The sequence below is a fragment of the Macaca mulatta genome, chromosome 7 (genome assembly GCF_049350105.2).
Source record: "Macaca mulatta isolate MMU2019108-1 chromosome 7, T2T-MMU8v2.0, whole genome shotgun sequence".
NCBI lineage: Eukaryota > Metazoa > Chordata > Mammalia > Primates > Cercopithecidae > Macaca > Macaca mulatta.
Window position 1 is genome coordinate 99,033,964 of NC_133412.1, and position 14,655 is coordinate 99,048,618.

The following is a 14,655-nucleotide window of genomic DNA, read 5'->3' on the forward strand; positions in this document are numbered from 1 at the left end:
GGGAGTAAATAGAAAAACAAGAAAACAGAATGAGAGGCTATTTACTCTATATCTGTACATTTTACAATGGTTCCCTACAAATTTTCTAGAAGATTCTTACATCAATACTTTTTAATTTCAGGAAAAGAAGCTATAAGAACCAGAGTAGATTCACTGAGAATAATTCAAGTTAAGTAAACTTATTATCTTATTTCATAGGTTTCTAGACTGATAAACTAGATAAATTAACTATTATTCCCAGGTCTCTGGATCATTCCTACTTGGTTGGTATGATGGGATAATGGTGAAATGATGAAGACTAAAGGAAGACAAGTTTAGGAAGAAGAATACATTAAACTCATGTGGTATCATGAGATATCCCTGCAGTCATGTGAGGTAGAGAGTTGAATACAAAAATGTGAATATTAAAAGTATTGGTTGGAGAAATATACTTTAAAAAGGATGGAGAGGCAGGAGAAAAAAAGTAAATGGAGAGGTAGAAAAAAATGGATCATGAGGTCTCTTAGGATTTGGAAAAGAAATGTTTCAAGATTATGGTAGTAAACTGCATTGTTGAGTTCTGCGAGGGAATTTAGTAAGGTCAGGAAAGAAAGGTTTCCATTAAGTTTGGAAACATGGTATTTCTCTAATGATTTTCTATTATTAAATGTCTTCAATGTAATTTTTGTCTTATTTGTAACTTCAGTTTCTCAGTTGTTACCTGCAATAAGTACAGATGAAGTTTGTCAAAAGTAATATACATCTCTTTTTCTTGTAGAATATCACTCATTTGCCTGAGGAAAATTCACATCTTAATTACTTTGAAGAAATCTCCAAGTACGCCGACATTATCAGTATGTCAGTACAGGTCATTCCTTGCTACCTGTAGAAATGGACGCCCACCATACCTGATGCCAGTGAAACGTAACTGTGGCACTCAATGCTAGAGACCTAATTGCTGCTGTGATGCTTTTGTGAATAAACAGGCAGATGGATCCCTCTGCTGTATTCAGCTGGGGATATGCTACAATAAATCTGCTTCTATACAAAAGTATATAGAAGGTAGTGAGGCACCTCTATCGTTTCACATACATTCAGTCCCATCCTCAGAAAGCACAACTATCTTCAGTATAGCTAGGCTAGCTTGACCTGTGGCTTGTCCTCCATTGCCATAGTTGGCAAATGTTAGACCTCTGTACAGTACCAGCTAGTCTCCTTCTTCCCTATTGGGAAGTTCGACCTCTAGGGAGATTCTAATTATACTTCCAGCAATCTGGTTTCCTTTATTGCCCTGCCAGTCCATCAGACATATGTGAATATGGCAGAAGATGAATGGAGAACAGGGACTATGTGTCCCCCGCAAAAAACTTCTCAGCCCCTTTGCAAATTACAAATGGGGAGGATGGAGTTTGTATAACTTCATCAGCATTAGAGCTCTCTCTTTTACCCATCTAAGACACCTTGTTACTTACATTCACATCACTTCTGTGAAGTTTGAAGGGATTCTAAAAGAATCAATTAAAAATAAAAATGCAAGGTTAAATAACTTGTCCAAAAGCACATAGCACATGAAGGAACAAGATGAGCTTTATATCTGAATATATATATATATATATATATATATATATATATATATATATATATATATGTATATATGTGTGTGTATATATGTATCTATAAAACAAAAATTCCCTCATGTCTTTCTTTCTGCCCCTCCTTGACTACCCCCCTCTGCATCTCAGGCAACTATTCATCTATTTTCTGTGTATTGATTAGTTTGCATTTCCTAGAATTTTATAACAATGAACATTCATAGTATACACTTTTTCTCTCAATTTCTCTCATTCAGCATGATTGAGATTAATTTATATTGTTGTATACAAACAGCTCATTCCATTTATTGCATAACAGTGTTCTGTTATACTGATATGACTATTCATTCACCAATTAATGAATATTTGGGTTGTTTCCAGTTTGGAACCATTGCAAATAAAGCTCCTATAATCATTAAAGTGCAAAATGCAATCTTCATTTGAAGATATGCTTTTATTTCTCTTGGATAACACAGTGGGTGTATGTTTAATTTCTTAAGAAACTGTAAAACTGTTTTTCAATGTGGTTCTACCATTTTAAATTCACACCAGCAGCGTTGAGAATTCTAATTCCTCCACATCTCAACCAATACTTGCTATGATGTCTTTTTAATTTTAGCTATTTGAACAGGTGTGTTGGGGTATCTCATTATGATATTTTTGTTTCCCTAATGACTAATGACAGTGAACATCTATTTTTGTGAGCTCACTTGCTATTAGTGTATCTTCTTTGGTAAAGTGTCAATTCAAATCTTTTGTCCATATTTTATTGGGTTGCTTTCTTATCATTGAATTTTTGAAGCTTTGCGTATTAATACAATACTTTTATCAGATCTTTGATTTTAAACTACTTTCTACCAATCTGTGTCTCACCTTTTCATTTTCTAAGCAGTGTCAAGGAGTACAAATTAATTTTAATGAAGTCTAATTAATATTGCTTCATGTATTATGCTTTTAGTGTCTAATCAATGAAGTCAGCCTAACTTGAGGTAACAAAGATTTTTTCTCATGTGATTGTCTAGTTTTTAGTTTTCATTTTTACATTTACATTTTTACATTACATACATTTCATTTTTACATTAGGTATATCATGTATACCTAATATATAATTCACTTGGAATAATTATTGGTTTTGGTTCAAGTAAGAATTACATAATTTGATAGGAAGACTATCCCTACTCCATTGATTTGCCTTTGTTGTTGCCTATATAGGTATGAGTCTATACTAAGCTTTCCATTCTGTTCCTTTGTATTCGCCTATAGTTAAGCCAATTCCATACTTTCCCCATGACTAGCTTTATACTAGTCTTTTTATATGTTATGAAAATAACTATTTTTAGCTTCCCAGCATTTTTATTCAAAGTTGTGCTATTCTAGCTCTTTCATATTTTCATGTCTTTTAGAATCCATCAGTTTCTTCAGAAAAGTTTCCTAGGATTTTGTGATAGGATTGAATCTACATATCAAGTTAAGGAAAACTGATGTCAGTAATATTGAGCCTTCTAACCCATTAACATGGTGATTTTTTCACTTTTCTCTAGACAATGTTGTATAATGATTATCTCTACGTAATGTTCTATATTTTTCAGGTTACAGATTTTAACATATGTTTTGTCAAATTTCTCTTACGTGTCTCATATTTTGGATGTTATTAAATTTTTTTGTGTGTTTCTGTTGGTCACTGCTAGCATATAGAAATGCAGTTGGGTTTTTGTATAGTTGATCTTGGATCCTACAACCTTGTTAAGCTGACTTACTTGTTCTAGTACCTTTTTAGATATTTCGTACATTTTCTACACAGATGGTAATGTCTGTGAATAGAAAGAGTTGTACTTCTTCCTTTGTAACTAGATACCTGCTACATCTTTTTCTTGCTTTATTGCACTGGCAAAAATCCTTCACTTCGTCATTTAACAAATGTTGTTGATTGCCTATTATTTGTCAGACATGATTATAGGTGAGATGAAAAGAGTGTAAATGAAACAAGCAGCGTTCTTGCTGTCATGGAGCTTAAATAACTATCAGTTGTCTGGGAAAATAGACGTATTTAAATATGACTTTTAATATGTGTAAGGAATAGCTAGTGAAAGTAGGGTTATTTAGCCTAAAACACACACAAAAATTCTGCCTTCAAATATGCCAGGGATTATTTTGCAAAAAATGAATTAATTTTTGTTTTGTATAATTTTGGAGTACTTAACTAGGGTTAGTGGTGAAAAGTCGAGAAGGAAAGAAATTTAAGAATTTACTGCCATAGGCCAGGCGCGGTGGCTCACGCCTGTAATCCCAGCACTTTGGGAGGCAGAGGCAGGCGGATCACAAGGTCAGGAGATCGAGACTATCCTGGCTAAACATGGTGAAACCCTGTGTTTTCTAAAAATACAAAAAATTAGCCGGGTGTGGTGATGGTCGCCTGTAGTCCCAGCTACTCGAGAGGCTGAGGCAGGAGAATGGCATGAACCCAGGAGGTGGGGCTTGCAGTGAGCCGAGATTGAAACAAGCTGCCTCATGAGAATCCTGTGGAAAGTTTATTGAGAGGCTGGATGATCCTTTATTAGTATGCCATAGAGAGGAATCATTTTCAGGTAGAAGACAGAGTGGTTTCTGATTTGGACAATCAAATTCTATGAATGCAAAGATGAATAGAACAAAAACCCTGCTTATATTTATAATCTCATTGGAAAGAAAAATAGATTTGTGATACCGATAAATAAGTCAAATTATGGTTTGATATCAAATGAAGATATTTACAAAGTAGGGAGTAATTAATGGATATATAATTGTACAAATCATATATTCAACAAGAATTGTCCAAACATTTGCTGTCAAATCAAATATATTTATAAATATAATCTCACTTATTTCATACACTCCGGTTACTCTCCAATTTTCCCGTTTTCTTTGTCTTGAGTGCCCTTTCTGGTTTCTAACTCCTAACTCCCCCTTCAGCGTTGATCTTGAATCCCAAGAGCTTCTTTTATGAAAATCTCAAAGCTCTAGTCCTCTGTGGTCATTATTTTTCCCCAATGATTATTTACACTTCAGTTAGGTCATCAGGAGAGGAACTACATCTCACATCTCTAAGTATGTCTGATCCCTACAATAACATTGACAGCATAAACTCCATAAACAGGAGCTAATATTAACAACGGCAATCATGCAAAAGAGATAACAGGGAGAAAAGACTACCATAGCTTCAGGCAACACAGAAGATTTTTTTTTTAAAAGAGGTGAGATTTTTTTATCTCCTACTTTTCTCCTGACTCATTGATACATTTATTCATTAAATATTTTTTTGATGACTCATAAGTCTCATCTTGCCAGAGACTGGGGACACACACACATACCAAAATGAGGGAGACATGGCCGCTCCACTCAGGAACTTGCATTTTTATTGTAGAAATAAGAAAACAGGCAAATACACAGAAAAATAAACGAATTAAAAATTTTTCAAGAAATAAACCAGGGACTAGTTTTATGTAGAATGGTCATGTACAGCCTTTCTGAAGAATTGACAGACTGAAACCTAACAAAACAAACATGCAAAGACTGATGGGAGCAGGGAAGCAGGGGATACATTTTAGGCAGAGGAAAAGTTTCTACAAAATGTCCTGTGAAAATGACCTTAGTTTTTGGGCATGAGTGGATGATGATCATGTTACTGGAGCATATGGGGCAAGGGGAAGATCTAGACGAGATGAGCTTCAAGAGGTAGATAGCCCAACTTGTGCAAAGCTTTGAGAACTATGGAGAAGAGTTCATAGTTCAAGAATAAGTCAAGACATTAAAGGAATAGTATGATAGGACATGATCTTGTTTATATTTTGAGAACATGTATTGCTCTATGAAAAATGGATTGATGAGTAGAGTTGGAAAGTGGTAACCTAGGGAAGAAATGACACTTGACTGAGCAAGGTTAAAGTAGCAGATTTGGAGAGAAGCTGACAACTTTTTATTTTGTGACCTGAGGTAGCCTCTTTAAGGAGCCATTTGAACTTTAGGAATATCTGAATTATGCAATTCTATCCTGAAGTCCAAGCTTAAAGAAGTGCTTTGTTTGCCTAGGAAACACATTGTTCTTTACTTGGATGCTATCTCATGTATAATTTTTTGGAAGAAGGTTGCTATTGAACCAAGTTTATGGATGTCCCGGGCCTCTACCAGCCATGCTTTTATGACACTTCAAATGACCCTTCCAACACAGCTATCTGTCACTCTGTCAGCAATAGGGCCTGCTTCTCTGCAATGCCAAGAAGTGGTAGCTGCTGTGGAATATAGTTTGCCATAATACTTGCTTCATTAAGAAGAACCAGCCAGGTCCCTTTGTTATCAAAGGCACATAATCTAGCCAAGATAGTAACCTCATCATGACTAGCTGGAGGGCAGACTGGATACATAAGCATACTCTCATGGATTAAATAATGAATTTCATAGCCTAGGAAACATTGTCCCCTTTCCAACACAATGCTGGCATTGAACAGAAGCCATTTTAGAAGGGCAAGAAAGCCACATACTTTGAGACTGGGCTACTCCTACAACCAGAAAATACTCTGGCTCACTGGTAAAGGGAGTTTACTCTAATCTAGCCACTTTTCCATGTTTTCAAGCCCAACCTTAGGTCCAAGTATTCTTTGGCTGCCTTGGAACAATATATGTCAAGGCTGGGCCCACTTTTCACCTTATATACTGCCACATACACTGCTTGCAAAGTAAGTGGCACACGGTCTATGCCATTTATACTTGGATTTTAGCTTACCAAAGTCTTCTAATGCTAGGAAGCAGAAAAATTGCCCCACGACTCCCAGGATGAATGCTACTAGGCCAGATACTTTTTGTTAAACCACCCCCTCCAAAATGTGTGCAGATTAAGAAATCTATTTCCCCTATAAAATACCGTAGCAGAGGTTTATTTGCCCTTTCCTTATCACCTCCTGGTACCCCATATAGTACACAGAAAGAAACTGCCTACTAAGCCTTTTATCATAATTATTATCACTACAATGGGTTGTTTATATCTAATGTGCTGGGAAAATTTCTCTTTATTTGGGTGCTTGAAAATTGGGCCTCCAGGAGTTATATAACATAGCTCACATCCAAAAAGAAGGTAGTAGAAAGCTGACTTCCAGAGAATCCAATTCGGGTCATTCAAAAACTAGCCCTTAGTGAACACAATGAGTTATAAGGAGGCGGCTGCTAGGATCTTCCAGGAAAGGTTTTCTCATTCTTCAAGTCATAAGAAAGGAGTGGGCCCACTTCTGCCCCTGGAGATCCTGCCTGAGCACTATGCTTAGAATGGCTACAGCAGTGTCAGCATGGAGATGGCAACGAGCTGGGGCAGAGAAGAAAGGGGGGCGACCAGGTCCTTGGCATCTGTGAGCCTTTCCAGTGGCTGCTCCGCTTTTGGACTCCTTTAACATGAGATAATCCCCTTATGATTGAATCCAGTTTAATTTGTTTTCTGCTTTAACATCAGCTTTAAGTTTTCTACCTGGTGAGGTGTGTTGAGAGAGGATTCCCAGGGTGTTCTGGAAGGGCTTGGGGTCTCTGAGGACTAACAGGGTAGTCTCAGAGTGTTACACACTGGAGGGACCAAACCAACTTAGGGATGCTCCCTGTGACATCAGTGCGTCTTGGTGGCAGGCGGTTCCTCATCTTTTGGCTGATTTTCAAAAGATCTTATATCTTCTCAGGTGAATTCAAGACCTGCTGCCCCTGATGGTTCTCTAAGTAAGTACCTTCAGACCTTGGCATGCATTCTCTTACAGGCATCCTCCATTTATTGGTGTTTTGTGTTTTCTGATTGTACAGGCTCCTTTAACAGGAGAAAAATATAAAATATTTGAAGAAAACACTTGTAATCCTCACATTCAGACAATGTTTAACATTATCATGATATGTATGCTGTGTATGTGTTTGATTCGTATTTACCCTTTAAAAATGTGATCATCCATTATTTGAATTCATAACTATATCTTGAGCATCTCTACATAATATTAAACATGCATCGAAAGCTTTAAAAAAGTCCTTCAGTCTGAGAACTGCCTCCAGGGAATTCTAGTGCCTAATGAGGACACTAAGGGATGGGGCAGGTAATTTTCTATCTTAAATATTTTCTTTAGATCTATTTCTTAGTACCATTTCTAGATTTTATCTGGAAAAATGGATCGATGATTCTGAAGGCTGATGTGCTAGGCCATATAATCTACTGAGGAAGCTGGAACTTTTCCAGCCACTGAAATGACAGTCCGTGTGTTACCCACACAACTCTGTGGAAGAAAAACTTAGTGTGGTGCTGGAGAGCACGTCTGCAGGTTTTCTGAGTTCCCCAGCTTTGCTGGTTGCCTGTTGGGTGAACCTGGACCTGCTATTTGCCATCCCTAATTCTCCTTTTCCTCATTGGTGAAGTGAAAATAACGATAGCATCTATTTCATCAGGTTGTGGTAAGAATTAGATGTGATAACTCTGCACTCAGTAAGATATCAAATGTCCGCTTTTTCTATTATTAAGGTTTTATGGGTATTAACATGAATTTATACTCACCATACTAGTCTAACTTTCTTCATAAAAGGAGGAATTAAGGATTCAGTGGGTATTTTCTTCATCTTTGCCCCAACACCATCTGCCCTCATCTAGCCCATCTACATTGCCTCTGACTCTCACATATGTAAATTCACGTAATTCCTAGAGTACAACAGACCTTTCCATAAATGATTTCATAAACACTTGTCTACACATGGTTTCTTCTGATAGAGTATGCACCCCCTCGTTTCTTCACCCACCTGCCAAATGCTTGCTCATCCTTCAAAATCTCCTCCTCGGTGGAGCAATTTCCCAAATCTCCAAAGAGGAGTTGTTCCACTCTGTACTCCCACAACACCATTTTTAAGCCAATATCCCTAACATAGCACTTAACAGGGTGTATTTGTAAACTGATCTGTTTACATGTCTGATTCTTCCACTGGAGCATATGCTTTTGGGGGTCCAAGGACCATGTCTGCCATCTCCAAAGAGTACAATAACTGCTTAATGAAAAAAACTATAAGCTGTGCATTTCCCTCAGGGGAGAAAATATATGAGCTTCTAGGAGTCCAAAGGGCAGATCAGTTCCCCTGCTTTGTTCTTTATGTGTTTAAAACAAGAAAAAGCCCCCGATGGAGTCAGAAGGAAGGGTTCCATTCAGCACACACCTAATTACAGTCCTCACTCGATTCCATCTTATAAATGACAACCATCAGATGCCAAGTTGTGGCAGAATGACATCTGGCTCTTTGGCAGACACCCCCGGCAACAGCGGTAATGACTTCGGAGATGGCTCTGGATGTGTAATGCTGTTAAGTTTGTTGTGTGGATTACATTATCCTCTTCAACATCTTTTTACATTGTCCTCTAACTCACTTCAGGTTCTGATTCTGTGAAACCGGGACACATTTATCCAAATTTGCCCAATGCCCTTCATGACCTTGCCGTGGCAGTCCTTTAATATATTTTCATCAGCTCCTGTACATTTTTCACAGAGAGTTGTGAATGTACTTCACAGCCAGTTTGTGTTCTCATAGGCAACTCAAAAGGGGAAGGTTTTAGTCGTCTGGGAGAAAGCTCTTTAGTACTCGACCAAATTGCATTTTCTAAGATGACCACATTTGGGGCTCCTTTTGAAATCATGTGATATAAAGAAAAAATGCCTCAGTCAGTACATATGCTTTGAATTTGAAACCAATATCCAATGCTTCATTAGCTCCGAGGATGAACTATAAAAAGGCAGGGGTTGCTACCATAACAGTCTTGCCTCTGACTGAGAAAAATATATACATTTTAATTTTTTCCTAGGCACTAAAAACAAAGGCTTTATCTGAAATTTCATCCAGTTTTCAGAAATGATGCATTTAATTTTCATCTGAGTTCTTTTTTCTCTTTTTTTTTTTTTTGCCTCTACCACAAAGAAACAGGAGGCCAAACTGGGGAAAGATAATTATATAAGAAGAAAAAAATTCCCTAATGCTTTATTTTGCCAGTTATTGTGATTTTGAAAGAAATTGAAATAAATCAAATAGGAGATATATGTATACATATTCAAAGGTAAAAAACATTAAGAGAAAAATTAGGACCCAAATGATAAATCATTATAGCAAGTGATAATAAACAACCCTTTTAGTATAATAAGCCCCTGGAATTGACAAGCTGAAATGTTAACTTTATTTTATGGGTATTTTGACTGTTTGCTTACCAAATAACTGCAATACTCACAATTGAAAATAAATCACATGATCTAGTGTTTCAACTTATTGGGGAAACTTGTATGTGTAGAACCAATGCATTTATCATGCTTAATTGGAAATTAATGAAACAATATTTATATTGTTTGTGCTTTTACTTTCTTAAAAGTTTAGGCATGCCCTTTTAAAAATGGATTACATTTATTTAGAATGCTGATGGAAATCCTAGATATGGAATTATGAAATGTCAAATGTAAAATTAAAAAGGGAAATAATTTTTAAAACTACATACAATAGTTTGTACTCTATGCTGTAATTCCTCAAAATCCTGAAGTGATTTGTAGGAAATAGGAATATTTATAGTTCAAATTTTTTTTAATAAAGACAACAGACATCAGAACACAATTGTTCAGGAAATTGCCAATTGTTCAGGAAATTGCAAAGTGATTTTTATTTATAATAACTAGCTGATGAGAAATGAAGGGATCTTTCACTGAGTTGTCAAATATTTGGCCAAAGTCTCCTGTGCCTTGGTTAACAAAACTTTAGTCCCCATAAATATATTGATGTCTCCACGAAAGGTGTGAACAGATGCTTTATCTCCACATTGTGTGCATAAATGTAAGTTCTGAGATGTAAATTGATCAAACTGTAGAAACAAATCATTTAAGATTTGTGCAGTGATTAATAACAGAAGCCAGTAATCAAATCTCCCTGCCACCAGCACATCTGTTACACAGAGTTTCTAGTTTGCCGTATTATGCAAATGTGCAATAAAACAAATACATTACTTAATTTAGCAGCTGGTTCAAAAACATTATTTTAGGTGATTTCTTTATGCTTTGTGTACTTTTGCCATTGATGGTGGTTAATGTGAACTAATTCAATTGTTTATGAGATGAAGGCTTCCACATAAAAAATAGCCCTCAGGAAAGCCAGCTCTGAAGAAATTCATTGTGACCCTGGTCCCTAAGAACCAAACACTGCAGCAAACACAGGATATGTCATGACTCTCAGACGTCCATTCAAACAGCTCAAGAGCCTTTCAGCGCTTAAATGTGAGCTCATTTGATTTCTACGTCCTGGAGGATCGAGGAAAATCTCATGACTAGTTCTAAAACTTGTAGGATTTTAAGTTGGTTGAAACTTGGCACCATAACTGGACAGCAGATAGTTGAAAAGCACTATATATGCCCAGTTCATATTCAGGGTACCTTGGTTAATATTCAGGCTTTCAATCTTTTCCATTATAGACCCATAGGGCAATTTCTAAAGGACCATTTAATTGGTCATTTATAAACCCACTTTCACCAATGACCAAAGTGGGGAATTACAAGCACACTTACATAATAATACCTACAATAAAAATAACCAACATTGATTGAAGACACATTTGCATAGCACTATGAAACATCCTTAAATGCAATAGCATTTTCATCTTCATATTTTACCAACGAGGGTAGTGGGATTCAAAAGTGACTTGCCCAAGGCCTCAGGGCAATGAGACTGAATGAAGGTCTGATTCCAAAGCTCATGCTCATAATTACATTGTCTTGTTTCATAAACCAAGGTTAGATTTCAATAGGAGACCTGAGGATAAAGAATAGGTGTAGAGTATGTTCTTAGTACCACAGAAATAAGAGGGAGAAACTCTAAGTTGCTAAATAAATAGCATTCACTTGCATCTTCTGCAAAGTAAGTGAGACCAGAGTGAATTGAGAATTCAGACACTAACATTAGGAAAGAAAACGCATGGATTTAGGACAATTGACTGAGAACAGGCCTTTCTGAAATGTGGATTACTCAATGGAGAGTGTTAGGTTCTCCAGAAGAAACAAACAAACAAACAAACAAAAAAACATAAAATAGGATGTGAATATACATAGATATTATAAGGAACTGACTTATGTGATTCTGGAGGCTGGCAATTCTAGAACATGCAGTGTGGACCTGCAGGCTGAAGATCCAGGACAGCTGATGGTACAGATGAAGTCTAAAGGCATTCTGCTGGAGAACTCTCTTGTTTGAGGTGGCTAGTTTTTGTTGTTGTTGTTGTTCTATCTGGGCCTTCAACTGAATGGATGAGGTCCATTTATATTGGGGAGGACAATCTGGCTTACTCAAAGCTAATCGGTTTAAATGTTAATCTTATTAGAAAACACCAACCAAACTGACATGTAAAATTAACCATCACACAGACCAAATTTATACTTTAGATACCAGTAAAATGAGGTACATAAAAATAGTTTTTGAAATAATATATTTCAGGAAAAGCGAACATCATAGACAAAACTAGGACTCTGGCGAACTTATTCCTATTTTTGAGTTTAGCATTGTTTATATTTTGAATGACATAGAGGGTGAAGAGAGACAAAAAACATTCTCCATAATCACTACAATATTTTAGTGCTTAGGACCTCTAAAGACCCTGCCTTCTCCATTGCTGGAAGTTTCAAACCATTATTATGAGTTTGTCCTGTCTAATCCTTTAGAAGTTATAGTAAAAGTGGCATGAATTCATTTGGCAAACATTAGGCCTAACAACAACATTCTTACTTGCTGTAGAAAATGTGAGGGCAGCATCGTATAATGGGCAAGAAGGAGGCATTGAAGTCAGAAAGGCTCATTTCCTTACACTTTCTATCAGTGTGATTTTTTGGCAAGTTATCTAACTCTAAGCCACAATTTCCATCTATATAAACTAAAGATAATTGAGCCTATTTTCCTAGGGCTATCACGAGGATTAAAGGAGTTAAGGCATTTGGAACTCTGGGCACAGCATCTGACATGTGATAACTCAATAAACATTATACTTGTAATAGCCATAGGAGAAAGAAAAAACATTAGAGTAAAAGGTACAATAGTAGAAGCAAACACATCCATACTTTCTACATGTTGAGCAATGAATATTCTTGGCAAAGGGGCTATTGAGTTAATAACAGGATCATTGAAGAACTATCATAGATAGACCCTAGGCCTCTATTTTTGGGAACAACACTTCTATATCATAGCAACATAATGCATAGCAAAATCATAGCCGGCATACTCAAATTTCACATTAAAAATACATTTGGAATAGGAACAGTTTCAAAGGATTTTTGCTTCTAGAATTATTTGTTTCTAAGCTAATTTGTTATTTACTGTCTGCAAATTTTAGGAATTATATGCATGGAAATTCCCACAAAGTAAAAAATAAAATTTTTTAATGAAGTGGAAGTTTTATGGTCTTGAAATTTAATGATTGTCAATAGTAGGTATTGTAGACATTTTACTACACATTTTAAAAATTTGCAATTTTTATTACATACTTTGGAGTCAAAATTTCTTTACAGGTTACAAATATTATTGAACTTTCTTGAAAAGTTAACAGATCCTAGATATTATTCATACAGGGCATAGTAGTTAAATTCTCTTGCATGAATTTTGATACTATAGGAAGATATATGGAGAAAGAAATACAGAAAGGTACATTTTCATCATTAGATAAAAATGTCTTGAATTAAAACAAGATTTTTTAAATCATGAAGTATTTTAAACATTTTGAAAGGTATTTTTAAAATGAAGTACAGTCTATAATTTATTGTATTCCCCACTTTAAAGTTAACTTTTTTCCAGAAATATTCAATAACTCTTTTGGGTTCACAGTTGGATGCTAGGTTAGCTGAATGTAAATTTCAAAACTAACAATTATACTCAGCACTTTAAAGGTATTTCATTGTCTTCTGAAATTTTATTGCAATTGAAAAAGTTTGCTGTGAGTGGACAGTGAATTGCCTATTAGCTTCTCGGGTTTGCTCTCTTTGGTATTCTATCGTTGGTCTATAGTCTGCCTAGGAATGAAATGAATACATGGATGGATAGATCTATGTGTGTTTTAAATCGGAAGATTCTGGTCATTTATCAATTCTGTAAAGTTTCAGACATTTGGTTTCCAAATACTTCTTATATGCCTCTTCATTTTTCCTTTCTGAAATCCTATTAGCTGAATGTTGAAAACCTTGACTCTTTAAGCTTCCTTGCATGTTTTTTGTATTTATTACTTCTTTCTAGTAGTTTACTCAGATTTGTATTTCAAATCACAAATTTGCTCAAGCTGCTTTGTTCTCACCTTTCCTCGGTTTACTACTTAAACCTACTTTTTTTTTAATGTGATAAAATTCTTCATATCTACATGTTCTATTTGTATCAATTTGAAATTTGTGTATTTCATGGTATCTTATATTCTTGGATTTCTTTTTAAAATTTCTTTAAACATTTTAGGCCTCCTTTTTACTTTGTGTAATCTTTAATTTACTATTTCAAGTTCCTGGCTGCTAATATTCTTGGTTTTGTATCTATTGACTGCACTCATGCGGGATTATTTGTTTTTACAAATTCATTTTTCTCTTGAAACCTGGGTTGTAGGAGAATGTCTATAGAACAGTTTTGCATTTATTTCTGTTTGTCTCAGGGATTCTACCACCAAGGATACATTTTTCTCAGACCATGCAAACTGAGTAAATTTAAATGCCAAACTTGCATGATTCGTGGGTCCATGATTAAAACCCACTAAGCAGGTGCTTTGGGACCTGCTTGTCACTCATCTATTTGGGAAGTCAAAGTCAGTAGACTCTGTTATTGTCTAAGATATTGGGTGGATTTTTTTCTAGCCGATCCTTTTAAATTCTTAGACTTATACATACATATTAGTGCCAACATCCTGCCTTGTACAAGTCAAAATCTCATGTCCGTTATCTGGGGGGCGGGGAACTAAAATCCAATCTATTATATTAGTTGGACAATAGTCCACTCTAGTCAACCTCATTGTCAGTACACCTTATAGTTTAAATTTCTTTGTTTTTTAGTATCTGAAGATTTACTTTCTTGTGAA

General features: G+C 35.8%; 1 long non-coding RNA gene across 1 annotated transcript in view; it reads right to left on the reverse strand.

Moving 5' to 3' along the window:
* Nucleotides 1-14,655, reverse strand: part of LOC114679543 (uncharacterized) — a 169,232-nt gene that overhangs the window by 76,664 nt on the left and 77,913 nt on the right. The window lies entirely within an intron of this gene.